The sequence below is a fragment of the Pseudophryne corroboree genome, unplaced genomic scaffold, assembly GCF_028390025.1.
Source record: "Pseudophryne corroboree isolate aPseCor3 unplaced genomic scaffold, aPseCor3.hap2 scaffold_451, whole genome shotgun sequence".
In the NCBI taxonomy this organism is placed as follows: Eukaryota; Metazoa; Chordata; class Amphibia; order Anura; family Myobatrachidae; genus Pseudophryne; species Pseudophryne corroboree.
In genome coordinates this window covers 435,527-457,702 of record NW_026970073.1, presented here as the reverse complement: position 1 = coordinate 457,702, position 22,176 = coordinate 435,527, and the positions used below count along the sequence as shown (strand labels likewise).

Here is a 22,176-nt window from a genome sequence, read left to right as displayed (position 1 = left end):
GCTTACAGAAAACTGCAGGGGCTTAGATTGAAAATAAAAAAAATTGATGGGTATAAGGTAGAGAGGAGCGGGTTCGGTTCTCCGAGAACCGAATTCCCCACGAACCCCACGAACTCCTCCTCCGAGGCAGGCTCGGTTGTTCCCGCCTGACTCGGAAAACCTGAACAAGGGAAAATGTCATCATCCCGCTGTCGGATTCTCGCGAGATTCGGATTCCATATAAAGAGCTGCGCGTTGCCGCCATTTTTACTCGTGCATTGAAGAGAGAGCGGAGAGGACGTGGCTATGTTCTCTCAGTGGAAATCTCAATATCAGTGCTCAGTATCAGTGGATACTTATTGCTGCTCAGTAATACTAGTAGTGTGTCTCTCCTGCTCAGTGTCAGTTCTCAGTAGTATCCTCATCAGTGCTCAGTATCACTGCTCATTGTCTTGTGCTGCATTGTTGTGCTCAGCATACTACAGTACATTACTAATAGTCCAGTGCTGCATCTTGCTGCTCAGTGTCAGTTCTAGTATCCTCATCAGTGCTCACTATCACTGCTCATTGCATTGTGGTGTTCTGTATACTACAGTAACATAGTAATATAGTAACATATAGTAACATAGTTTTTGAGGTTGAATAGAGGCAAATTGCCCATCGTGTTCAACCTGTTTTAAGTTGTGATGATTCTACATACTTGCTGAATAATGTTTTATGACTAGTTAGCTACTACAACTCATGTTACCCCCGGATTAACCATGTTGATATTTTAAGTATTATAACCTTGGATAGCTTTTTCATTCAGAAATGTATCCATTCCTTTTTTAAATCCAATTACAGAGTCCGCCATTACCACCTTCCCTGGCAGGGAATTCCACATCCTGATTGCCCTAACAGTGAAGATCATAGTATCTCACCTGGCAGGTAAGTAGGAGTTGGGCCAGAGCTGTGGAGGATTGCTGCTCGGGCACCCCCTGTCAAATGAAGGAGATCCAACTGAGGCAGCACAAGGGAACTCTCGAAAGAAGAACAAGGCTAGAGGAAGATCTGAGACAAAGAAATCTGACTTTTACCAGAGCTGACCAGAGGAAAGCACAAACACAGTCCCCCACTACCACAAATAATGCAGTCGAGTTTCCCACATTTGGGGAAATCACAGGGGTCAGCATACCCAGAATGCAATGAATGAACCTCACCCTGGGAGAACAATCTTCATGACCATGGTATCGCCTATGCAAAATAAGTATGATTTGGGATAGGGCTGGGGAGGGCCGCTGCTCAGGCACATCTCTGTCAAGTAAAGGAGATTCAACTGAGGCAGCACAAGGGAACTCTCATCTGGGGACAACAACTGCAGGGAGAACACATATTTTCAGATGAACATGGGAGGGCAGAAGGCTGCCTAATACTGAAGCACCCCCAAACAACAAACCAAATGCAACAACTAGTACAAGCATTCCTGGGGGAAGTTCTGCAGAAGACGGATTTGCATACGGTGATGTCATCCAAGCAGTGGGCCAAAGTTGGCTGGATCCCTCATCTGCATATGAAAAGAGAAAAGGGGTATGCAGGGCATGGCGGCCTTTTGCGGCGCTTGGATGACCCTTAGTTCGCATTAAACACCCCCACCCTCCTTCGGTGTGGGGCTCATGTTGACAATGCCCCAGCCCCTGAAGCATTCAAGCTGATTTCTTACAGCAGCTTGGCACTGTAACAGCTCCAGAGCTGCTCTGTAAGGCAAGTAAAAGGGTGTGTAGTTTGCATTGTGCATTGGAAGGCACAAAGTAAGCAGACAGGAGGAGAAGTCAGGATAGTGCACAAGGGTATAAAAGGGAGGGGCTCAAGAAAAAAGAAGTGGAAACAGACAGCAAACTAGGCTGGAGAGAGACCTGAGACAAAGAGATCTGAATTATACGAGAGCCGACCAGGGGAAACACAAATTATGCAGTCAAGTTTCCCACATTTGGGGAAATCGCAGGGGCAGCACACCCAGAGTGCAATGGGTGAGCCTTGCCCTGGAAGATGCACCTTCATGATCATAGTATCTCACCTGGCAGGTAAGTAGGAGTTGGGCTTGAGCTGGGGAAGGTCGCTGCTCGGGCACCCCCCTGTCAAGTGAAGGAGATCCAACTGAGGCAGCACAAGGGAACTCTCGAAAGAAGAACAAGGCTAGAGGAAGATCTGAAACAAAGAAATCTGACTTTTACCAGAGCTGACCAGAGGAAAACACAAACACAGTCCCCCACTACCACAAATAATGCAGTCGAGTTACCCACATTTGGGGAAATCACAGGGGTCAGCATACCCAGAATGCAATGAATGAACCTCACCCTGGGAGAATAATCTTCATGACCATGGTATCTCATATGCAAAATAAGTATGATTTGGGATAGGGCTGGGGAGGGCCGCTGCTCAGGCACATCTCTGTCAAGTAAAGGAGATTCAACTGAGGCAGCACAAGGGAACTCTCATCTGGGGACAACAACTGCAGGGAGAACACATATTTTCAGATGAACATGGGAGGGCAGAAGGCTGCCTAATACTGAAGCACCCCCAAACAACAAACCAAATGCAACAACTAGTGCAAGCATTCCTGGGGGAAGGCCTGCCGCAGATGGATTTGCATATGGTGATGTCATCCAAGCAGTGGGTCAAAGTTGGCTTCAACCCTCGTCTGCATATGAAAAGAGAAAAGGGGCGTGCAGGGCATGGCGGCCTTTTGCGGTGCTTGGATGACCCTTAGTTTGCATGAAACACCCCCACCCTCCTTCGGTGTGGGTCTCATGTTGGCCATGCCCCAGCCCCTGAAGCATTCAAGCTGATTTCTTGCAGCAGCTTGGCACTGTAACAGCTCCAGAGCTGCTCTGTAAGGCAAGTAAAAGGGTGTGGGCCCTGCAGCACTACCTGTAGTTTGCATTGTGCATTGGAAGGCACAAAGTAAGCAGACAGGAGGAGAAGTCAGGATAGTGCACAAGGGTATAAAAGGGAGGGGCTCAAGAAAAAAGAAGTGGAAACAGACAGCAACCTAGGCTGTAGAGAGACCTGAGACAAAGAGATCTGAATTATACGAGAGCCGACCAGGGGAAACACAAATTCTGCAGTCAAGTTTCCCACATTTGGGGAAATCGCAGGGGCAGCACACCCAGAGTGCAATGGGTGAGCCTTGCCCTGGGAGAAGCACCTTCATGATCATAGTATCTCACCTGGCAGGTAAGTAGGAGTTGGGCTAGAGCTGGGGAGGGTCGCTGCTCGGGCACCCCCCTGTCAAGTGAAGGAGATCCAACTGAGGCAGCACAAGGGAACTCTCGAAAGAAGAACAAGGCTAGAGGAAGATCTGAGACAAAGAAATCTGACTTTTACCAGAGCTGACCAGAGGAAAACACAAACACAGTCCCCCACTACAACAAATAATGCAGTCGAGTTTCCCACATTTGGGGAAATCACAGGGGTCAGCATACCCAGAATGCAATGAATGAACCTCACCCTGGGAGAACAATCTTCATGACCATGGTATCTCCTATGCAAAATAAGTATGATTTGGGATAGGGCTGGGGAGGGCCGCTGCTCAGGCACATCTCTGTCAAGTAAAGGAGATTCAACTGAGGCAGCACAAGGGAACTCTCATCTGGGGACAACAACTGCAGGGAGAACACATATTTTCAGATGAACATGGGAGGGCAGAAGGCTGCCTAATACTGAAGCACCCCCAAACAACAAACCAAATGCAACAACTAGTGCAAGCATTCCTGGGGGAAGGCCTGCAGCAGATGGATTTGCATATGGTGATGTCATCCAAGCAGTGGGTCAAAGTTGGCTTCAACCCTCGTCTGCATATGAAAAGAGAAAAGGGGCGTGCAGGGCATGGCGGCCTTTTGCGGCGCTTGGATGACCCCTAGTTCGCATTAAACACCTCCACCCTCCTTCGGTGTGGGGCTCATGTTGGCTATGCCACAGCCCCTGAAGCATACAAGCTGATTTCTTGCAGCAGCTGGGCACTGTAACAGCTCCAGAGCTGCTCTGTACGGCAAGTAAAAGGGTGTGGGCCCTGCAGCACTACCTGTAGTTTGGAAGGCACAAAGTAAGCAGACGGGAGAAGTCAGGATAGTGCGCAAGGGCATAGAAGGGAGCAGCTCAAGAAAAGAGAAGTGGAAACAGACAGCAAACTAGGCTGGAGAGAGACCTGAGACAAAGAGATCTGAATTATACGAGAGCCGACCAGGGGAAACACAAATTATGCAGTCAAGTTTCCCACATTTGGGGAAATCGCAGGAGCAGCACACCCAGAGTGCAATGGGTGAGCCTTGCCCTGGGAGAAGCACCTTCATGATCATAGTATCTCACCTGGCAGGTAAGTAGGATTTGGGCTAGAGCTGGGGAGGGTCGCTGCTCGGGTACCCCCCTGTCAAGTGAAGGAGATCCAACTGAGGCAGCACAAGGGAACTCTCGAAAGAAGAACAAGGCTAGAGGAAGATCTGAGACAAAGAAATCTGACTTTTACCAGAGCTGACCAGAGGAAAGCACAAACACAGTCCCCCACTACCACAAATAATGCAGTCGAGTTTCCCACATTTGGGGAAATCACAGGGGTCAGCATACCCAGAATGCAATGAATGAACCTCACCCTGGGAAAACAATCTTCATGACCATGGTATCGCCTATGCAAAATAAGTATGATTTGGGATAGGGCTGGGGAGGGCCGCTGCTCAGGCACATCTCTGTCAAGTAAAGGAGATTCAACTGAGGCAGCACAAGGGAACTCTCATCTGGGGACAACAACTGCAGGGAGAACACATATTTTCAGATGAACACGGGAGGGCAGAAGGCTGCCTAATACTGAAGCACCCCCAAACAACAAACCAAATGCAACAACTAGTACAAGCATTCCTGGGGGAAGTTCTGCAGAAGACGGATTTGCATACGGTGATGTCATCCAAGCAGTGGGCCAAAGTTGGCTGGATCCCTCATCTGCATATGAAAAGAGAAAAGGGGTATGCAGGGCATGGCGGCCTTTTGCGGCGCTTGGATGACCCTTAGTTCGCATTAAACACCCCCACCCTCCTTCGGTGTGGGGCTCATGTTGACAATGCCCCAGCCCCTGAAGCATTCAAGCTGATTTCTTACAGCAGCTTGGCACTGTAACAGCTCCAGAGCTGCTCTGTAAGGCAAGTAAAAGGGTGTGTAGTTTGCATTGTGCATTGGAAGGCACAAAGTAAGCAGACAGGAGGAGAAGTCAGGATAGTGCACAAGGGTATAAAAGGGAGGGGCTCAAGAAAAAAGAAGTGGAAACAGACAGCAAACTAGGCTGGAGAGAGACCTGAGACAAAGAGATCTGAATTATACGAGAGCCGACCAGGGGAAACACAAATTATGCAGTCAAGTTTCCCACATTTGGGGAAATCGCAGGGGCAGCACACCCAGAGTGCAATGGGTGAGCCTTGCCCTGGAAGATGCACTTTCATGATCATAGTATCTCACCTGGCAGGTAAGTAGGAGTTGGGCTTGAGCTGGGGAAGGTCGCTGCTCGGGCACCCCCCTGTCAAGTGAAGGAGATCCAACTGAGGCAGCACAAGGGAACTCTCGAAAGAAGAACAAGGCTAGAGGAAGATCTGAAACAAAGAAATCTGACTTTTACCAGAGCTGACCAGAGGAAAACACAAACACAGTCCCCCACTACCACAAATAATGCAGTCGAGTTACCCACATTTGGGGAAATCACAGGGGTCAGCATACCCAGAATGCAATGAATGAACCTCACCCTGGGAGAATAATCTTCATGACCATGGTATCTCATATGCAAAATAAGTATGATTTGGGATAGGGCTGGGGAGGGCCGCTGCTCAGGCACATCTCTGTCAAGTTAAGGAGATTCAACTGAGGCAGCACAAGGGAACTCTCATCTGGGGACAACAACTGCAGGGAGAACACATATTTTCAGATGAACATGGGAGGGCAGAAGGCTGCCTAATACTGAAGCACCCCCAAACAACAAACCAAATGCAACAACTAGTGCAAGCATTCCTGGGGGAAGGCCTGCCGCAGATGGATTTGCATATGGTGATGTCATCCAAGCAGTGGGTCAAAGTTGGCTTCAACCCTCGTCTGCATATGAAAAGAGAAAAGGGGCGTGCAGGGCATGGCGGCCTTTTGCGGTGCTTGGATGACCCTTAGTTTGCATGAAACACCCCCACCCTCCTTTGGTGTGGGTCTCATGTTGGCCATGCCCCAGCCCCTGAAGCATTCAAGCTGATTTCTTGCAGCAGCTTGGCACTGTAACAGCTCCAGAGCTGCTCTGTAAGGCAAGTAAAAGGGTGTGGGCCCTGCAGCACTACCTGTAGTTTGCATTGTGCATTGGAAGGCACAAAGTAAGCAGACAGGAGGAGAAGTCAGGATAGTGCACAAGGGTATAAAAGGGAGGGGCTCAAGAAAAAAGAAGTGGAAACAGACAGCAAACTAGGCTGTAGAGAGACCTGAGACAAAGAGATCTGAATTATACGAGAGCCGACCAGGGGAAACACAAATTCTGCAGTCAAGTTTCCCACATTTGGGGAAATCGCAGGGGCAGCACACCCAGAGTGCAATGGGTGAGCCTTGCCCTGGGAGAAGCACCTTCATGATCATAGTATCTCACCTGGCAGGTAAGTAGGAGTTGGGCTAGAGCTGGGGAGGGTCGCTGCTCGGGCACCCCCCTGTCAAGTGAAGGAGATCCAACTGAGGCAGCACAAGGGAACTCTCGAAAGAAGAACAAGGCTAGAGGAAGATCTGAGACAAAGAAATCTGACTTTTACCAGAGCTGACCAGAGGAAAACACAAACACAGTCCCCCACTACAACAAATAATGCAGTCGAGTTTCCCACATTTGGGGAAATCACAGGGGTCAGCATACCCAGAATGCAATGAATGAACCTCACCCTGGGAAAACAATCTTCATGACCATGGTATCGCCTATGCAAAATAAGTATGATTTGGGATAGGGCTGGGGAGGGCCGCTGCTCAGGCACATCTCTGTCAAGTAAAGGAGATTCAACTGAGGCAGCACAAGGGAACTCTCATCTGGGGACAACAACTGCAGGGAGAACACATATTTTCAGATGAACATGGGAGGGCAGAAGGCTGCCTAATACTGAAGCACCCCCAAACAACAAACCAAATGCAACAACTAGTGCAAGCATTCCTGGGGGAAGGCCTGCAGCAGATGGATTTGCATATGGTGATGTCATCCAAGCAGTGGGTCAAAGTTGGCTTCAACCCTCGTCTGCATATGAAAAGAGAAAAGGGGCGTGCAGGGCATGGCGGCCTTTTGCGGCGCTTGGATGACCCCTAGTTCGCATTAAACACCTCCACCCTCCTTCGGTGTGGGGCTCATGTTGGCTATGCCTCAGCCCCTGAAGCATTCAAGCTGATTTCTTGCAGTAGCTGGGCTCTGTAACAGCTCCAGAGCTGCTCTGTACGGCAAGTAAAAGGGTGTGGGCCCTGCAGCACTACCTGTAGTTTGCATTGTGCATTGGAAGGCACAAAGTAAGCAGACGGGAGAAGTAAGGATAGTGCGCAAGGGCATAGAAGGGAGCGGCTCAAGAAAAGAGAAGTGGAAACAGACAGCAAACTAGGCTGGAGAGAGACCTGAGACAAAGAGATCTGAATTACATGATAGCCGACCAGGGAACACTCAAATTATGCAGTCAAGTTTCCCACATTTGGGGAAATCGCAGGGGCAGCACACCCAGAGTGCAATGGGTGAGCCTTGCCCTGGGAGAAGCACCTTCATGATCATAGTATCTCACCTGGCAGGTAAGTAGGAGTTGGGCTAGAGCTGGGGAGGGTCGCTGCTCGGGCACCCCCCTGTCAAGTGAAGGAGATCCAACTGAGGCAGCACAAGGGAACTCTCGAAAGAAGAACAAGGCTAGAGGAAGATCTGAGACAAAGAAATCTGACTTTTACCAGAGCTGACCAGAGGAAAACACAAACACAGTCCCCCACTACAACAAATAATGCAGTCGAGTTTCCCACATTTGGGGAAATCACAGGGGTCAGCATACCCAGAATGCAATGAATGAACCTCACCCTGGGAGAACAATCTTCATGACCATGGTATCTCCTATGCAAAATAAGTATGATTTGGGATAGGGCTGGGGAGGGCCGCTGCTCAGGCACATCTCTGTCAAGTAAAGGAGATTCAACTGAGGCAGCACAAGGGAACTCTCATCTGGGGACAACAACTGCAGGGAGAACACATATTTTCAGATGAACATGGGAGGGCAGAAGGCTGCCTAATACTGAAGCACCCCCAAACAACAAACCAAATGCAACAACTAGTGCAAGCATTCCTGGGGGAAGGCCTGCAGCAGATGGATTTGCATATGGTGATGTCATCCAAGCAGTGGGTCAAAGTTGGCTTCAACCCTCGTCTGCATATGAAAAGAGAAAAGGGGCGTGCAGGGCATGGCGGCCTTTTGCGGCGCTTGGATGACCCCTAGTTCGCATTAAACACCTCCACCCTCCTTCGGTGTGGGGCTCATGTTGGCTATGCCACAGCCCCTGAAGCATACAAGCTGATTTCTTACAGCAGCTGGGCACTGTAACAGCTCCAGAGCTGCTCTGTACGGCAAGTAAAAGGGTGTGGGCCCTGCAGCACTACCTGTAGTTTGGAAGGCACAAAGTAAGCAAACGGGAGAAGTCAGGATAGTGCGCAAGGGCATAGAAGGGAGCAGCTCAAGAAAAGAGAAGTGGAAACAGACAGCAAACTAGGCTGGAGAGAGACCTGAGACAAAGAGATCTGAATTATACGAGAGCCGACCAGGGGAAACACAAATTATGCAGTCAAGTTTCCCACATTTGGGGAAATCGCAGGAGCAGCACACCCAGAGTGCAATGGGTGAGCTTTGCCCTGGGAGAAGCACCTTCATGATCATAGTATCTCACCTGGCAGGTAAGTAGGATTTGGGCTAGAGCTGGGGAGGGTCGCTGCTCGGGTACCCCCCTGTCAAGTGAAGGAGATCCAACTGAGGCAGCACAAGGGAACTCTCGAAAGAAGAACAAGGCTAGAGGAAGATCTGAGACAAAGAAATCTGACTTTTACCAGAGCTGACCAGAGGAAAGCACAAACACAGTCCCCCACTACCACAAATAATGCAGTCGAGTTTCCCACATTTGGGGAAATCACAGGGGTCAGCATACCCAGAATGCAATGAATGAACCTCACCCTGGGAAAACAATCTTCATGACCATGGTATCGCCTATGCAAAATAAGTATGATTTGGGATAGGGCTGGGGAGGGCCGCTGCTCAGGCACATCTCTGTCAAGTAAAGGAGATTCAACTGAGGCAGCACAAGGGAACTCTCATCTGGGGACAACAACTGCAGGGAGAACACATATTTTCAGATGAACATGGGAGGGCAGAAGGCTGCCTAATACTGAAGCACCCCCAAACAACAAACCAAATGCAACAACTAGTGCAAGCATTCCTGGGGGAAGGCCTGCAGCAGATGGATTTGCATATGGTGATGTCATCCAAGCAGTGGGTCAAAGTTGGCTTCAACCCTCGTCTGCATGTGAAAAGAGAAAAGGGGCGTGCAGGGCATGGCGGCCATTTGCGGCGCTTGGATGACCCCTAGTTCGCATTAAACACCTCCACCCTCCTTCGGTGTGGGGCTCATGTTGGCTATGCCTCAGCCCCTGAAGCATTCAAGCTGATTTCTTGCAGTAGCTGGGCTCTGTAACAGCTCCAGAGCTGCTCTGTACGGCAAGTAAAAGGGTGTGGGCCCTGCAGCACTACCTGTAGTTTGCATTGTGCATTGGAAGGCACAAAGTAAGCAGACGGGAGAAGTAAGGATAGTGCGCAAGGGCATAGAAGGGAGCGGCTCAAGAAAAGAGAAGTGGAAACAGACAGCAAACTAGGCTGGAGAGAGACCTGAGACAAAGAGATCTGAATTAAATGAGAGCCGACCAGGGAACACTCAAATTATGCAGTCAAGTTTCCCACATTTGGGGAAATCGCAGGGGCAGCACACCCAGAGTGCAATGGGTGAGCCTTGCCCTGGGAGAAGCAACTTCATGATCATAGTATCTCACCTGGCTGGTAAGTAGGAGTTGGGCTAGAGCTTGGGAGGGTCGCTGCTCGGGCACCCCCCTGTCAAGTGAAGGAGATCCAACTGAGGCAGCACAAGGGAACTCTCGAAAGAAGAACAAGGCTAGAGGAAGATCTGAGACAAAGAAATATGACTTTTACCAGAGCTGACCAGAGGAAAGCACAAACACAGTCCCCCACTACCACAAATAATGCAGTCGAGTTTCCCACATTTGGGGAAATTACAGGGGTCAGCATACCCAGAATGCAATGAATGAACCTAACCCTGGGAGAACAATCTTCATGACCATGGTATCTCCTATGCAAAATAAGTATGATTTGGGATAGGGCTGGGGAGGGCCGTTGCTCAGGCACATCTCTGTCAAGTAAGTTGCATTTGATTTGTTGTTTGGGGGTGCTTCAGTATTAGGCAGCCTTCTGCCCTACCATGTTCATCTGAAAATATGTGTTCTCCCTGCAGTTGTTGTCCCCAGATGAGAGTTCCCTTGTGCTGCCTCAGTTGAATCTCCTTTTGGAGAAGACCTCAATAAGATTGTAGCTGATCTGGCTACTGCTAAAACAGCTTGCCTACCTAGTATGACTCCTACCACGCAGAAGGCTAAAAGTACTTTTCTTGGCCCTTTCATCTTCCAGGTAAAGCGTACCCAAGGTCAGGCATACCCAAAGCAAGCTCATGTTTCCAGACCTGCCAAGCCCAGACTGAAGCAATCCTGGGCTGCCCATCAGCCTGCTTCCAAAACGGACAAGCCTGCCGCATGACGGTGCAGGCCTCCCTCTGGGGGATCCCAGGGTGGGGGGCCCGACTTCTAGGTTTGGCAAAGAAAGGTATAATTCTAAGCTAGAGAATTCTGTTTGGAGCTCACCTTGCACTTTGTGAAGAAATAATCAGCATTGTGGCTGAGCAGATACATGTAGTGTGTGGCTGCAAACTGCATGGATCTGCTGCGTTGTAATGCTGATTCTTTTTTTTTGCAAAGTACCAATAGCTTCATATAATGTTCACAATTTTTATGCAGGATCAAATAGCTCAATAGGTAGGGTGTTTGATTAGAATTCAACAGGTTATAGGTTTGAATCCTGGGTATGGTAGTTTGAGATGTGTTATTTAATAAAGTATGTTGTTCTGACTGCTGGCATCCTATCACCTGGGATATCATACTAAATAAATGGAGGTGATCAAATTTTTTTTTTTAACTAGGGACAATTTCCAGATACTTCTCTTTATAACTGAGATTGCCCCCTGGAACTTCACATCAGTTGACAACTATGCATGAGTGGGCAGTGCTTGCCCTGGATCTGCCCACCCATTTATGTGCCGTCATAAAATAAAGCATGACTGACAGTTATCCTGGGCGTACACTACACAATTATCTGTCAGGCTATCTATCCAGTCTGGATGGATGGAATGAAAATCTGGTAATGTATTGGAGCAAATGTCAATTAGCCATTTGCTCCCAAACACTAGAAAAGTGGTCAAAAATGGTCATTACACAAATTGGTTAAACCCAAAATTTAACCAATTTGTTTAGGGGACCATTTTTGTCCATTTTTTAGTGTTTGAGAGTAAATCGTTGATGGTCATTTGCTCACATAGATAACCGGATTTCTATTCCAACCAGCCAGTGTTGGAGAGATGGTCTGCCAGATTACATAATGCATACCAGAGCCATAACTAGACTTTTTGGTTCCCTGTGACAGAGAATTATATGCCCCCCCCCCTCCCTCCCTCCCTCCCTCCCCCCCCATTTTTTCAATATGGACAAAAGGTGCATGCCTTGTGGGGAAGGGGCATAACAAGATTGGTCTCAGAGAAAGCACATGAGATATGAAGATATATCTAGTATACTTGACACTCAATGGTTTGTGGTATTGCCGGGGTGCCCTCCTTAAATGCATATACAGTCACACATGGCATGTTTGTGTAAATGGCATATCAGCAGTCAGCACTAACTGGTGACATGCCATTTGTACAAGTAAGCCATGTGTGACTAATATATACAAACATACACCTCAAACTATCATACCCAGGATTCAAACCTATAACCTGTTGAATTCTAATCAAACACCCTGCCCATTGAGCTACTTGATCCTGCATTTATTCTAACCTCCAAAAACAGATTCAGTTGCATTTTCCAGCGTGTATTGTTTGCGCCTTTGCAAATGTCTTACATCGACAAACTTATTTAGTACTATTTTGCAAATAGGGTTACATTGTCGCAACATTGTGTTCCCTAATTGCTTGAATTTTTAAATGCAAAAATTGATAAAGACACCTGATAATTGCTCTGTGGAGTCTTATTTTGTGTCTACTTCTTATCTACATTTAATTCCCTACCTCTAATCAAGGCATTTTTAAATGCTGGGCGCTGCCAGGACGTGAGGCCTACCTAGTCTTTAGATCTGAATTTGAATGTACTTGTGAACTAACTTAATTTCCTACTTCTAAATTCATTCCTAAATTCACTACTTACATTAATCCTGTAGTTGGGCATTTTGAGCCTTCAATTGTGGGCATTGTTTTGTGTCCAGACCAGCAGCTGGTGGTGTGCATTTGCTGGAAAGGCATCGAAGACTTCCGATATGCTGCATCTCCTGATGTGTGTCTGCCTCAAGTGGCTGTCAGCAAATGCATGCTAGACACCCCATTCCAAGCTGATTGTGACATCACGGAACATGCATCATAGAACAGGCATGCTAGAACATGGGTCTTCAACCTGCGACCCTCCAGCTGCTGTGGAACTACATATCCCAGCATGCCCTGCCTCAGTTTTAGCATACCTTAATAGCAAAACTGTGGCAGGGCATGCTGGGATGTGTAGTTTCACAGCAGCTGGAGGGCCACAGGATGAAGACCCATGTGCTAGAACCAAACCGCAGGTACATTGAATGCTAGCAAGCTGAATGTTTAAATCCTTTTTGTTCCGCAGCATTCCAATGCGGAAGATTCCATGGAACCAGAGATTATTCCATTGAGAAGGACATGCTGCCTGGATGACTGCACTGTGCAAATTAAATCACGGAGCTAGTTGGCTTGTGGGTGGCTCTGGTGACTGGGTGGTTGGGTGGGCGGTATGTCGGAGGTGGAGCACATGCAAATGAATGTGTATCATCCAGCTAGTGAGAGAGAAAACTAATGCAGGAGTGTGCCTGCTTGTCAGTGAGTTATGCACCTTGCCAGACGTCAAATCTACATGGAGCAACTGGAGGGGACAAGAGCAGGTTTGGAAAATATAGACAGAAGAGCATATATGCTGGCGCATTCTCCATGATTGTGTCAGCTTATGTTTTGGTGCACTGCACTTTCCTCCACTAAGTTTTAGCCATTTTGTTTAAACGCAAGTGTAGTTGCTTCTCGCTCTTTTGGCTGTGATATTGTATCGTGGTTGAAGAGTCTGCTGGAGGGATTGTTTTCTTCATTGGCGAGAGACTGAAGATATTCCAGGATGGAAGGCTTGGGAACACTATCTGTTTTTCAGTTGTGGAAGAGTTGAAAGACCGGATTGGACTACATTCTATAGTAAAGGGTATTTTTGTATTTATTAATCCTCCCTTTATATGTGTCTGTCTTTCAATAAAGCTTTGGGCTTGTGATTCCGTCACCCTCTTACACTCCACACCCATAGCCTTATTAACTATTGTATTGTTTAAATGTATAGTGCAGTTCATGATTTATAGTGTAGGCTGGCCTGTGCTGTAGTTCTTGAACTGTACTATACCGACAGCATTTGTATTGTGTTTTGGCTGTGCTGCAACACAGTACTTATGTGTGTAATGTTTATGTATGTTTTTTTTGCTTCTTTATGTCAATAAAGACTGCTTTTTCAATCCAATATCTGAAAACAATCAATGTTTATCTTTGATGGCAATAGAAGTGGTATGATATTTGCTGCTTTTGAAAGGCAATATCTGATATGTCCCCTATCTGGGAACCATATATTAAATGGCTTTTCAGAAAAGGGAGATGGGAGAAGAGCTTTCAGTACTTGTAGGACCGATGCACATTTCCTATTCTAGCCTCCAAAAACAGATTCAGTTGCATTTTCCAGCGTGTTTTGGATGCGCCTTTGCAAATGTTTTACATCGACAAACTTATTTAGTACTATTTTGCAAATAGGGTTACATTGTTGCAACATTGTGTTCCCTAATTGCTTGATTTTTTAAATGCAACAATTGATAAAAACACCTGATAACTGCTCTGCGGAGTCTTATTTTGTGTCTACTTCTTATCTACATTTAATTCCGTACCTCTAATCAAGGCATTTTTAAATGCTGGCGGCTGCCAGGACGTGAGGCCTACCTAGACTTTAGATCTGAATTTGAATGTACTTGTGAACTAACTTAATTTCCTACTTCTAAATTCATTCCTAAATTCACTACTTACATGAATCCTGTAGTTGGGCATTTTGGGACTTCGATTGTGGGCATTGTTTTGTGTCCAGACCAGCAGCAGGTGGTGTGCATTTGCTGGAAAGGCATCGAAGACCTCCGATATGCTGCATCTCCTGATGTGTGTCTCCCTCAAGTGGCTGTCAGCAAATGCCTGCTAGACACCCCATTCCAAGCTGATTGTGACATCACGGAACATGCATCATAGAACAGGCATGCTAAAACATGGGTCTTCAACCTGCGACCCTCCAGCTGCTGTGGAACTACACATCCCAGCATGCCCTGCCTCAGTTTTAGCATACCTTAATAGCAAAACTGTGGCTGGGCATGCTGGGATGTGTAGTTTCACAGCAGCTGGAGGGCCACAGGATGAAGACCCATGTGCTAGAGCCAAGCCACAGGTACATTGAATGCTAGCAAGCTGAATATTTAAATCCTTTTTGTTCCGCAGCATTCCAATGCGGAAGATTCCATGGAACCAGAGATCCTTCCATTGAGAAGGACATGCTGCCTGGATGACTACACTGTGCAAATTAAATCACGGAGCCAGTTGGTTTGTGGGTGGCTCTGGTGACTGGGTGGTTGGGTGGGTGGTGTGTCAGAGGTGGAGCACATGCAAATGATTGTGTATCATCCAGCTAGTGAGAGAGAAAACTCATGCAGGAGTGTGCCTGCTTGTCAGTGGGTTATGCACCTTGCCAGACGTTAAATCTACATAGAGCAGCTGGAGGGGACAAGAGCAGGTTTGCAAAATATAGATAGAAGAGCATATATGCTGGCGCATTCTCCATGATTGTGTCAGCTTATGTTTTGGTGCACTGCACTTTCCTCCACTAAGTTTTAGCCATTTTTGTTAAGCTCAAGTGTAGTTGCTTCTCGGCCTTTTGGCTGTGATCTTGTATTGTGGTTGAAGGGTCTGCTGGAGGGAGGGATTGCTTTCTTCATTGGCGAAAGACCAAAGATATTCCAGGATGGAAGGCTTGGGAACACTATCCGTTTTTCAATTGTGGAAGAGTTGAAAGACCGGATTGGACTACATTCTATAGTAAAGGATATCTTTCTATTTATTAATCCTCCCCTTATATGTGTCAGTCTTTCAATAAAGCTTCGGGCTTGTGATTCCCTCACCCTCTTACACTCCACACCCATAGCCTTATTAACTGTTGTATTATTGTACAGTTTAAATGTATAGTGCAGTTCATGATTTATAGTGTAGGCTGGCCTGTGCTGTAGTTCTTGAACTGTACTATACCGTCAGCATTTGTATTGTGTTTTGGCTGTGCCGCAACGCGGTACTTATGTGTGTAATGTTTATGTATGTTTTTTTGCTTCTTTATGTGCATCGGTCCTACAAGTACTGAAAGCTCTTCTCCCATCTCCCTTTTCTGAAAAGCCATTTAATATATGGGCCCTCATTCCGAGTTGTTCGCTCGCAAGGCGAATGTAGCAGAGTTACACACGCTAAGCCGCCGCCTACTGGGAGTGAATCTTAGCTTCTTAAAATTGCGACCGACGTACGCGCAATATTGCGATTACAAACGAGTTAGCAGTTTCTGAGTAGCTTCAGACTTACTCTGCCTGTGCGATCAGTTCAGTGCTTTTCGTTCCTGGCTGACGTCATAAACACACCCAGCGTTCGCCCAGGCACTCCCACCGTTTCTCCGGCCACTCCTGCGTTTTTTCCGGAAACTGTAGCGTTTCCAGCCACACGCCCCTAAAACGCCGTGCATCCGCCCAGTAACACCCATTTCCTGTCAATCACAATGCGAACGTCGGAGCGATGAAAATGCCGTGAGTAAACTTACTTTCTTCATAGTAAAGTTACTTGGCGCAGTCGCAGTGCGAACATTGCGCATGCGCACTAAGAGAATTCTCACTGCGATGCGATGAAAATCTCCGAGCGAACAACTCGGAATGAGGGCCCTGGTTCCCAGATAGGGGACATATCAGATATTGGATTTCAAAAGCATCAAATATCATACCACTTTTATTGCCATCAAAGATAAACATTGATTGTTTTCAGATATTGGCTTGAAAAAGCAGTCTTTATTGACATAAAAAAAACATACATAAACATTACACACATAAATACAGTGTTGCAGCACAGCCAAAACACAATACAAATGCTGACGGTATAGTACAGTTCAAGAACTACAGCACAGGCCAGCCTACACTATAAATCATGAACTGCACTATACATTTAAACTATACAATAATACAACAGTTAATAAGGCTATGGGTGTGGAGTGTAAGAGGGTGAGGGATTCACAAAACCGAAGCTTTATTGTAACACAGACACATATAAGGGGAGGGTCAATAAATAGAAAGATATCCTTTACTATAGAATGTAGTCCAATCCGACCTCTGTGCTCTTCCACAACTGAAAAACAGATAGTGTTCCCAAGCCTTCCATCCTGGAATATCTTTGGTCTTTCGCCAATGAAGAAAACAATCCCTCCCTCCAGCAGACCCTTCAACCACGATACAAGATCACAGCCAAAAGGCCGAGAAGCAACTACACTTGAGCTTAACAAAAATGGCTAAAACTTAGTGGAGGAAAGTGCAGTGCACCAAAACATAAGCTGACACAATCATGGAGAATGCGCCAGCATATATGCTCTTCTATCTATATTTTGCAAACCTGCTCTTGTCCCCTCCAGCTGCTCTATGTAGATTTAACGTCTGGCAAGGTGCATAACCCACTGACAAGCAGGCACACTCCTGCATGAGTTTTCTCTCTCACTAGCTGGATGATACACAATCATTTGCATGTGCTCCACCTCCGACACACCACCCACCCAACCACCCAGCTCTAGCTGGCTTGGCTCTAGCACATGGGTCTTCATCCTGTGGCCCTCCAGCTGCTGTGAAACTACACATCCCAGCATGCCCTGCCACAGTTTTGCTATTAAGGTATGCTAAAACTGAGGCAGGGCATGCTGGGATGTGTAGTTCCACAGCAGCTGGAGGGTCGCAGGTTGAAGACCCATGTTTTAGCATGCCTGTTCTATGATGCATGTCTAGCAGGCATTTGCTGACTGTCACTTGAGGGAGACACACATCAGGAGATGCAGCATATCGGAGGTCTTCGATGCCTTTCCAGCAAATGCACACCACCTGCTGCTGGTCTGGACACAAAACAATGCCCACAATCGAAGTCCCAAAATGCCCAACTACAGGATTCATGTAAGTAGTGAATTTAGGAATGAATTTAGAAGTAGGAAATTAAGTTAGTTCACAAGTACATTCAAATTCAGATCTAAAGACTAAACACAAAACACAAAATAAGACTCCACAGAGCAATTATCAGGTGTCTTTATCAATTGTTGCATTTAAAAAATCAAGCAATTAGGGAACACAATGTTGCGACAATCTAACCCTATTTGCAAAATAGTACTAAATAAGTTTGTCGATGTAAGACATTTGCAAAGGCGCAAACAAAACACGCTGGAAAATGCAACTGAATCTGTTTTTGGAGGTTAGAATAGATGCAGGATCAAGTAGCTCAATGGGTAGGGTGTTTGATTAGAATTCAACAGGTTATAGGTTTGAATCCTGGGTATGATAGTTTGAGGTGTTATTTAATAAAGCATGTTTATATATTAGTCACACATGGCTTACTTGTACAAATGGCATGTCACCAGTTAGTGCTGACTGCTGATATGCCATTTGCACAAACATGCCATGTGTGACTGTATATGCATTTAAGGAGTGCACCCCGGCAATACCACAAACCATTGAGTGCCAAGTATACTAGATATATCTTCATATCTCATGTGCTTTCTCTGAGACCAATCTTGTTATGCCCCTTCCCCAGAAGGCATGCACCTTTTGTCCATATTGCAAAAATGGGGAGGGGGGGGGCATATAATTATCTGTCACAGGGCACCAAAAAGTCTAGTTATGGCTCTGGTATGCATTATGTAATCTGGCAGACCATCTCTCCTTTACTTGACAGAGATGTGCCTGAGCAGCGGCCCTCCCCAGCCCTATCCCAAATCATACTTATTTTGCATAGGAGATACCATGGTCATGAAGATTGTTCTCCCAGGGTGAGGTTCATTCATTGCATTCTGGGTATGCTGACCCCTGTGATTTCCCCAAATGTGGGAAACTCGACTGCATTATTTGTGGTAGTGGGGGACTGTGTTTGTGCTTTCCTCTGGTCAGCTCTGGTAAAAGTCAGATTTCTTTGTCTCAGATCTTCCTCTAGCCTTGTTCTTCTTTCGAGAATTCCCTTGTGCTGCCTCAGTTGGATCTCCTTCACTTGACAGGGGGGTACCCGAGCAGCGACCCTCCCCAGCTCTAGCCCAACTCCTACTTACCTGCCAGGTGAGATACTATGATCATGAAGGTGCTTCTCCCAGGGCAAGGCTCACCCATTGCACTCTGGGTGTGCTGCTCCTGCGATTTCCCCAAATGTGGGAAACTTGACTGCATAATTTGTGTTTCCCCTGGTCGGCTCTCGTATAAATCAGATCTCTTTGTCTCAGGTCTCTCTCCAGCCTAGTTTGCTGTCTGTTTCCACTTCTCTTTTCTTGAGCCGCTCCCTTCTATGCCCTTGCGCACTATCCTTACTTCTCCCGTCTGCTTACTTTGTGCCTTCCAAAGCACAATGCAAACTACAGGTAGTGCTGCAGGGCCCACACCCTTTTACTTGCCGTACAGAGCAGCTCTAGAGCTGTTACAGTGCCCAGCTGCTGCAAGAAATCAGCTTGTATGCTTCAGGGGCTGGGGCATAGCCAACATGAGCCCCACACCGAAGGAGGGTGGAGGTGTTTAATGCGAACTAGGGGTCATCCAAGCACCGCAAAAGGCCGCCATGCCCTGCACGCCCCTTTTCTCTTTTCATATGCAGACGAGGGTTGAAGCCAACTTTGACCCACTGCTTGGATGACATCACCATATGCAAATCCATCTGCTGCAGGCCTTCCCCCAGGAATGCTTGCACTAGTTGTTGCATTTGGTTTGTTGTTTGGGGGTGCTTCAGTATTAGGCAGCCTTCTGCCCTCCCATGTTCATCTGAAAATATGTGTTCTCCCTGCAGTTGTTGTCCCCAGATGAGAGTTCCCTTGTGCTGCCTCAGTTGAATCTCCTTTACTTGACAGAGATGTGCCTGAGCAGCGGCCCTCCCCAGCCCTATCCCAAATCATACTTATTTTGCATAGGCGATACCATGGTCATGAAGATTGTTCTCCAAGGCTGAGGTTCATTCATTGCATTCTGGGTATGCTGACCCCTGTGATTTCCCCAAATGTGGGAAACTTGACTGCATTATTTGTTGTAGTGGGGGACTGTGTTTGTGTTTTCCTCTGGTCAGCTCTGGTAAAAGTCACATTTTTTTGTCTCAGATCTTCCTCTAGCCTTGTTCTTCTTTCGAGAGTTCCCTTGTGCTGCCTCAGTTGGATCTCCTTCACTTGACAGGGGGGTGCCCGAGCAGCGACCCTCCCAAGCTCTAGCCCAACTCCTACTTACCTGCCAGGTGAGATACTATGATCATGAAGGTGCTTCTCCCAGGGCAAGGCTCACCCATTGCACTCTGGGTGTGCTGCCCCTGCGATTTCCCCAAATGTGGGAAACTTGACTGCAGAATTTGTGTTTCCCCTGGTCGGCTCTCGTGTAATTCAGATCTCTTTGTCTCAGGTCTCTCTCCAGCCTAGTTTGCTGTCTGTTTCCACTTCTTTTTTCTTGAGCCCCTCCCTTTTATACCCTTGTGCACTATCCTGACTTCTCCTCCTGTCTGCTTACTTTGTGCCTTCCAATGCACAATGCAAACTACAGGTAGTGCTGCAGGGCCCACAACCTTTTACTTGCCTTACAGAGCAGCTCTGGAGCTGTTACAGTGCCAAGCTGCCGCAAGAAATCAGCTTGAATGCTTCAGGGGCTGGGGCATGGCCAACATGAGACCCACACCGAAGGAGGGTGGGGGTGTTTAATGCAAACTAAGGGTCATCCAAGCGCCGCAAAAGGCCGCCATGCCCTGCACGCCCCTTTTCTCTTTTCATATGCAGACGAGGGTTGAAGCCAACTTTGACCCACTGCTTGGATGACATCACCATATAAAAATCCATCTGCGGCAGGCCTTCCCCAGGAATGCTTGCACTAGTTGTTGCATTTGGTTTGTTGTTTGGGGGTGCTTCAGTATTAGGCAGCCTTCTGCCCTCCCATGTTCATCTGAAAATATGTGTTCTCCCTGCAGTTGTTGTCCCCAGATGAGAGTTCCCTTGTGCTGCCTCAGTTGAATCTCCTTTACTTGACAGAGATGTGCCTGAGCAGCGGCCCTCCCCAGCCCTATTCCAAATCATACTTATTTTGCATAGGAGATACCATGGTCATGAAGATTATTCTCCCAGGGTGAGGTTCATTCATTGCATTCTGGGTATGCTGACCCCTGTGATTTCCCCAAATGTGGGTAACTCGACTGCATTATTTGTGGTAGTGGGGGACTGTGTTTGTGTTTTCCTCTGGTCAGCTCTGGTAAAAGTCAGATTTCTTTGTCTCAGATCTTCCTCTAGCCTTGTTCTTCTTTCGAGAGTTCCCTTGTGCTGCCTCAGTTGGATCTCCTTCACTTGACAGGGGGGTGCCCGAGCAGCGACCCTCCCCAGCTCAAGCCCAACTCCTACTTACCTGCCAGGTGAGATACTATGATCATGAAGGTGCTTCTCCCAGGGCAAGGCTCACCCATTGCACTCTGGGTGTGCTGCCCCTGCGATTTCCCCAAATGTGGGAAACTTGACTGCATAATTTGTGTTTCCCCTGGTCGGCTCTCGTATAATTCAGATCTCTTTGTCTCAGGTCTCTCTCCAGCCTAGTTTGCTGTCTGTTTCCACTTCTTTTTTCTTCAGCCCCTCCCTTTTATACCCTTGTGCACTATCCTGACTTCTCCTCCTGTCTGCTTACTTTGTGCCTTCCAATGCACAATGCAAACTACACACCCTTTTACTTGCCTTACAGAGCAGCTCTGGAGCTGTTACAGTGCCAAGCTGCTGCAAGAAATCAGCTTGAATGCTTCAGGGGATGGGGCATGGCCAACATGAGCCCCACACCAAAGGAGGGTGGGGGTGTTTAATGCGAACTAGGGGTCATCCAAGCACTGCAAAAGGCCGCCATGCCCTGCATGCCCCTTTTCTCTTTTCATATGCAAATGAGGGTTCCAGCCAACTTTGGCCCACTGCTTGGATGACATCACCGTATGCAAATCCGTCTTCTGCAGACCTTCCCCCAGGAATGCTTGTACTAGTTGTTGCATATGGTTTGATATTTGATGGTGCTTCAGTATTAGGCAGCCTTCCGCCCTCCCATGTTCATCTGAAAAGATGTGGTCTCCCTGCAGTTGTTGTCCCCAGACGAGAGTTCCCTTGTGCTTCCTCAGTTGAATCTCCTTAACTTGACGGGGGAGGGGCTGCCCGAGCAGCCACCCTCCCCAGCCCTATCCCAACTCATACTTATTTTGCATATGAGATCTCTTGATCATGAAGATTGTTCTCACAGGGTGAGGTTCATCCATTATATTTTAAAATAGGAAGGTACAAATTACATATTTGAATTGCATTTATGTGCTGGATTCAAATGTCCCCCCCCCCTTCCTTTCTCAATTGTGCCCGTCAGCAGCTATTCTAAGGTTGCTGCCAATGGGTGTGACACATTAATTTCTTCTGTGGGGTACACAGGACTCCACAAGGATTCACATTGGGGTGTAGAGTAGGATCTTGATCTGAGGCACCAA

The 22,176-nt window shown here is 47.3% G+C and overlaps 22 non-coding genes and 1 pseudogene across 22 annotated transcripts; 6 read left to right on the top strand and 17 right to left on the bottom strand.

The window, feature by feature from the left end:
- Nucleotides 1-1,065: 1,065 nt before the first annotated feature.
- LOC135027021 (U1 spliceosomal RNA) lies at nt 1,066-1,229 on the bottom strand. The gene has a single exon (XR_010223563.1). It is a non-coding gene; the product is annotated as a U1 spliceosomal RNA (small nuclear RNA).
- A 655-nt stretch (nt 1,230-1,884) lies between these two features.
- LOC135026962 (U1 spliceosomal RNA) lies at nt 1,885-2,047 on the bottom strand. The gene has a single exon (XR_010223514.1). It is a non-coding gene; the product is annotated as a U1 spliceosomal RNA (small nuclear RNA).
- Nucleotides 2,048-2,199: 152 nt separating this feature from the next.
- LOC135026904 (U1 spliceosomal RNA) lies at nt 2,200-2,363 on the bottom strand. Its single transcript, XR_010223466.1, has one exon. It is a non-coding gene; the product is annotated as a U1 spliceosomal RNA (small nuclear RNA).
- Nucleotides 2,364-3,037: 674 nt separating this feature from the next.
- Nucleotides 3,038-3,200, bottom strand: LOC135026948 (U1 spliceosomal RNA). The gene has a single exon (XR_010223504.1). It is a non-coding gene; the product is annotated as a U1 spliceosomal RNA (small nuclear RNA).
- Nucleotides 3,201-3,352: 152 nt separating this feature from the next.
- LOC135027036 (U1 spliceosomal RNA) lies at nt 3,353-3,516 on the bottom strand. The gene has a single exon (XR_010223577.1). It is a non-coding gene; the product is annotated as a U1 spliceosomal RNA (small nuclear RNA).
- Nucleotides 3,517-4,175: 659 nt separating this feature from the next.
- LOC135026928 (U1 spliceosomal RNA) lies at nt 4,176-4,338 on the bottom strand. Its single transcript, XR_010223489.1, has one exon. It is a non-coding gene; the product is annotated as a U1 spliceosomal RNA (small nuclear RNA).
- Nucleotides 4,339-4,490: 152 nt separating this feature from the next.
- LOC135027031 (U1 spliceosomal RNA) lies at nt 4,491-4,654 on the bottom strand. The gene has a single exon (XR_010223572.1). It is a non-coding gene; the product is annotated as a U1 spliceosomal RNA (small nuclear RNA).
- Nucleotides 4,655-5,309: 655 nt separating this feature from the next.
- Nucleotides 5,310-5,472, bottom strand: LOC135026971 (U1 spliceosomal RNA). The gene has a single exon (XR_010223521.1). It is a non-coding gene; the product is annotated as a U1 spliceosomal RNA (small nuclear RNA).
- A 152-nt stretch (nt 5,473-5,624) lies between these two features.
- On the bottom strand, nt 5,625-5,788 carry LOC135026903 (U1 spliceosomal RNA). The gene has a single exon (XR_010223465.1). It is a non-coding gene; the product is annotated as a U1 spliceosomal RNA (small nuclear RNA).
- A 674-nt stretch (nt 5,789-6,462) lies between these two features.
- On the bottom strand, nt 6,463-6,625 carry LOC135026947 (U1 spliceosomal RNA). Its single transcript, XR_010223503.1, has one exon. It is a non-coding gene; the product is annotated as a U1 spliceosomal RNA (small nuclear RNA).
- A 152-nt stretch (nt 6,626-6,777) lies between these two features.
- On the bottom strand, nt 6,778-6,941 carry LOC135027052 (U1 spliceosomal RNA). Its single transcript, XR_010223592.1, has one exon. It is a non-coding gene; the product is annotated as a U1 spliceosomal RNA (small nuclear RNA).
- A 671-nt stretch (nt 6,942-7,612) lies between these two features.
- LOC135026949 (U1 spliceosomal RNA) lies at nt 7,613-7,775 on the bottom strand. Its single transcript, XR_010223505.1, has one exon. It is a non-coding gene; the product is annotated as a U1 spliceosomal RNA (small nuclear RNA).
- Nucleotides 7,776-7,927: 152 nt separating this feature from the next.
- LOC135027034 (U1 spliceosomal RNA) lies at nt 7,928-8,091 on the bottom strand. Its single transcript, XR_010223575.1, has one exon. It is a non-coding gene; the product is annotated as a U1 spliceosomal RNA (small nuclear RNA).
- Nucleotides 8,092-8,750: 659 nt separating this feature from the next.
- LOC135026930 (U1 spliceosomal RNA) lies at nt 8,751-8,913 on the bottom strand. Its single transcript, XR_010223491.1, has one exon. It is a non-coding gene; the product is annotated as a U1 spliceosomal RNA (small nuclear RNA).
- Nucleotides 8,914-9,065: 152 nt separating this feature from the next.
- Nucleotides 9,066-9,229, bottom strand: LOC135027030 (U1 spliceosomal RNA). Its single transcript, XR_010223571.1, has one exon. It is a non-coding gene; the product is annotated as a U1 spliceosomal RNA (small nuclear RNA).
- A 698-nt stretch (nt 9,230-9,927) lies between these two features.
- LOC135026981 (U1 spliceosomal RNA) lies at nt 9,928-10,063 on the bottom strand (annotated as a pseudogene).
- Nucleotides 10,064-10,215: 152 nt separating this feature from the next.
- Nucleotides 10,216-10,379, bottom strand: LOC135027040 (U1 spliceosomal RNA). Its single transcript, XR_010223581.1, has one exon. It is a non-coding gene; the product is annotated as a U1 spliceosomal RNA (small nuclear RNA).
- An 8,072-nt stretch (nt 10,380-18,451) lies between these two features.
- LOC135027047 (U1 spliceosomal RNA) lies at nt 18,452-18,615 on the top strand. The gene has a single exon (XR_010223587.1). It is a non-coding gene; the product is annotated as a U1 spliceosomal RNA (small nuclear RNA).
- A 152-nt stretch (nt 18,616-18,767) lies between these two features.
- LOC135026913 (U1 spliceosomal RNA) lies at nt 18,768-18,930 on the top strand. The gene has a single exon (XR_010223475.1). It is a non-coding gene; the product is annotated as a U1 spliceosomal RNA (small nuclear RNA).
- Nucleotides 18,931-19,601: 671 nt separating this feature from the next.
- Nucleotides 19,602-19,765, top strand: LOC135026908 (U1 spliceosomal RNA). Its single transcript, XR_010223470.1, has one exon. It is a non-coding gene; the product is annotated as a U1 spliceosomal RNA (small nuclear RNA).
- A 152-nt stretch (nt 19,766-19,917) lies between these two features.
- Nucleotides 19,918-20,080, top strand: LOC135026911 (U1 spliceosomal RNA). Its single transcript, XR_010223473.1, has one exon. It is a non-coding gene; the product is annotated as a U1 spliceosomal RNA (small nuclear RNA).
- A 673-nt stretch (nt 20,081-20,753) lies between these two features.
- LOC135027049 (U1 spliceosomal RNA) lies at nt 20,754-20,917 on the top strand. Its single transcript, XR_010223589.1, has one exon. It is a non-coding gene; the product is annotated as a U1 spliceosomal RNA (small nuclear RNA).
- A 152-nt stretch (nt 20,918-21,069) lies between these two features.
- Nucleotides 21,070-21,232, top strand: LOC135026920 (U1 spliceosomal RNA). Its single transcript, XR_010223481.1, has one exon. It is a non-coding gene; the product is annotated as a U1 spliceosomal RNA (small nuclear RNA).
- The last annotated feature ends 944 nt before the right edge of the window (nt 21,233-22,176 follow it).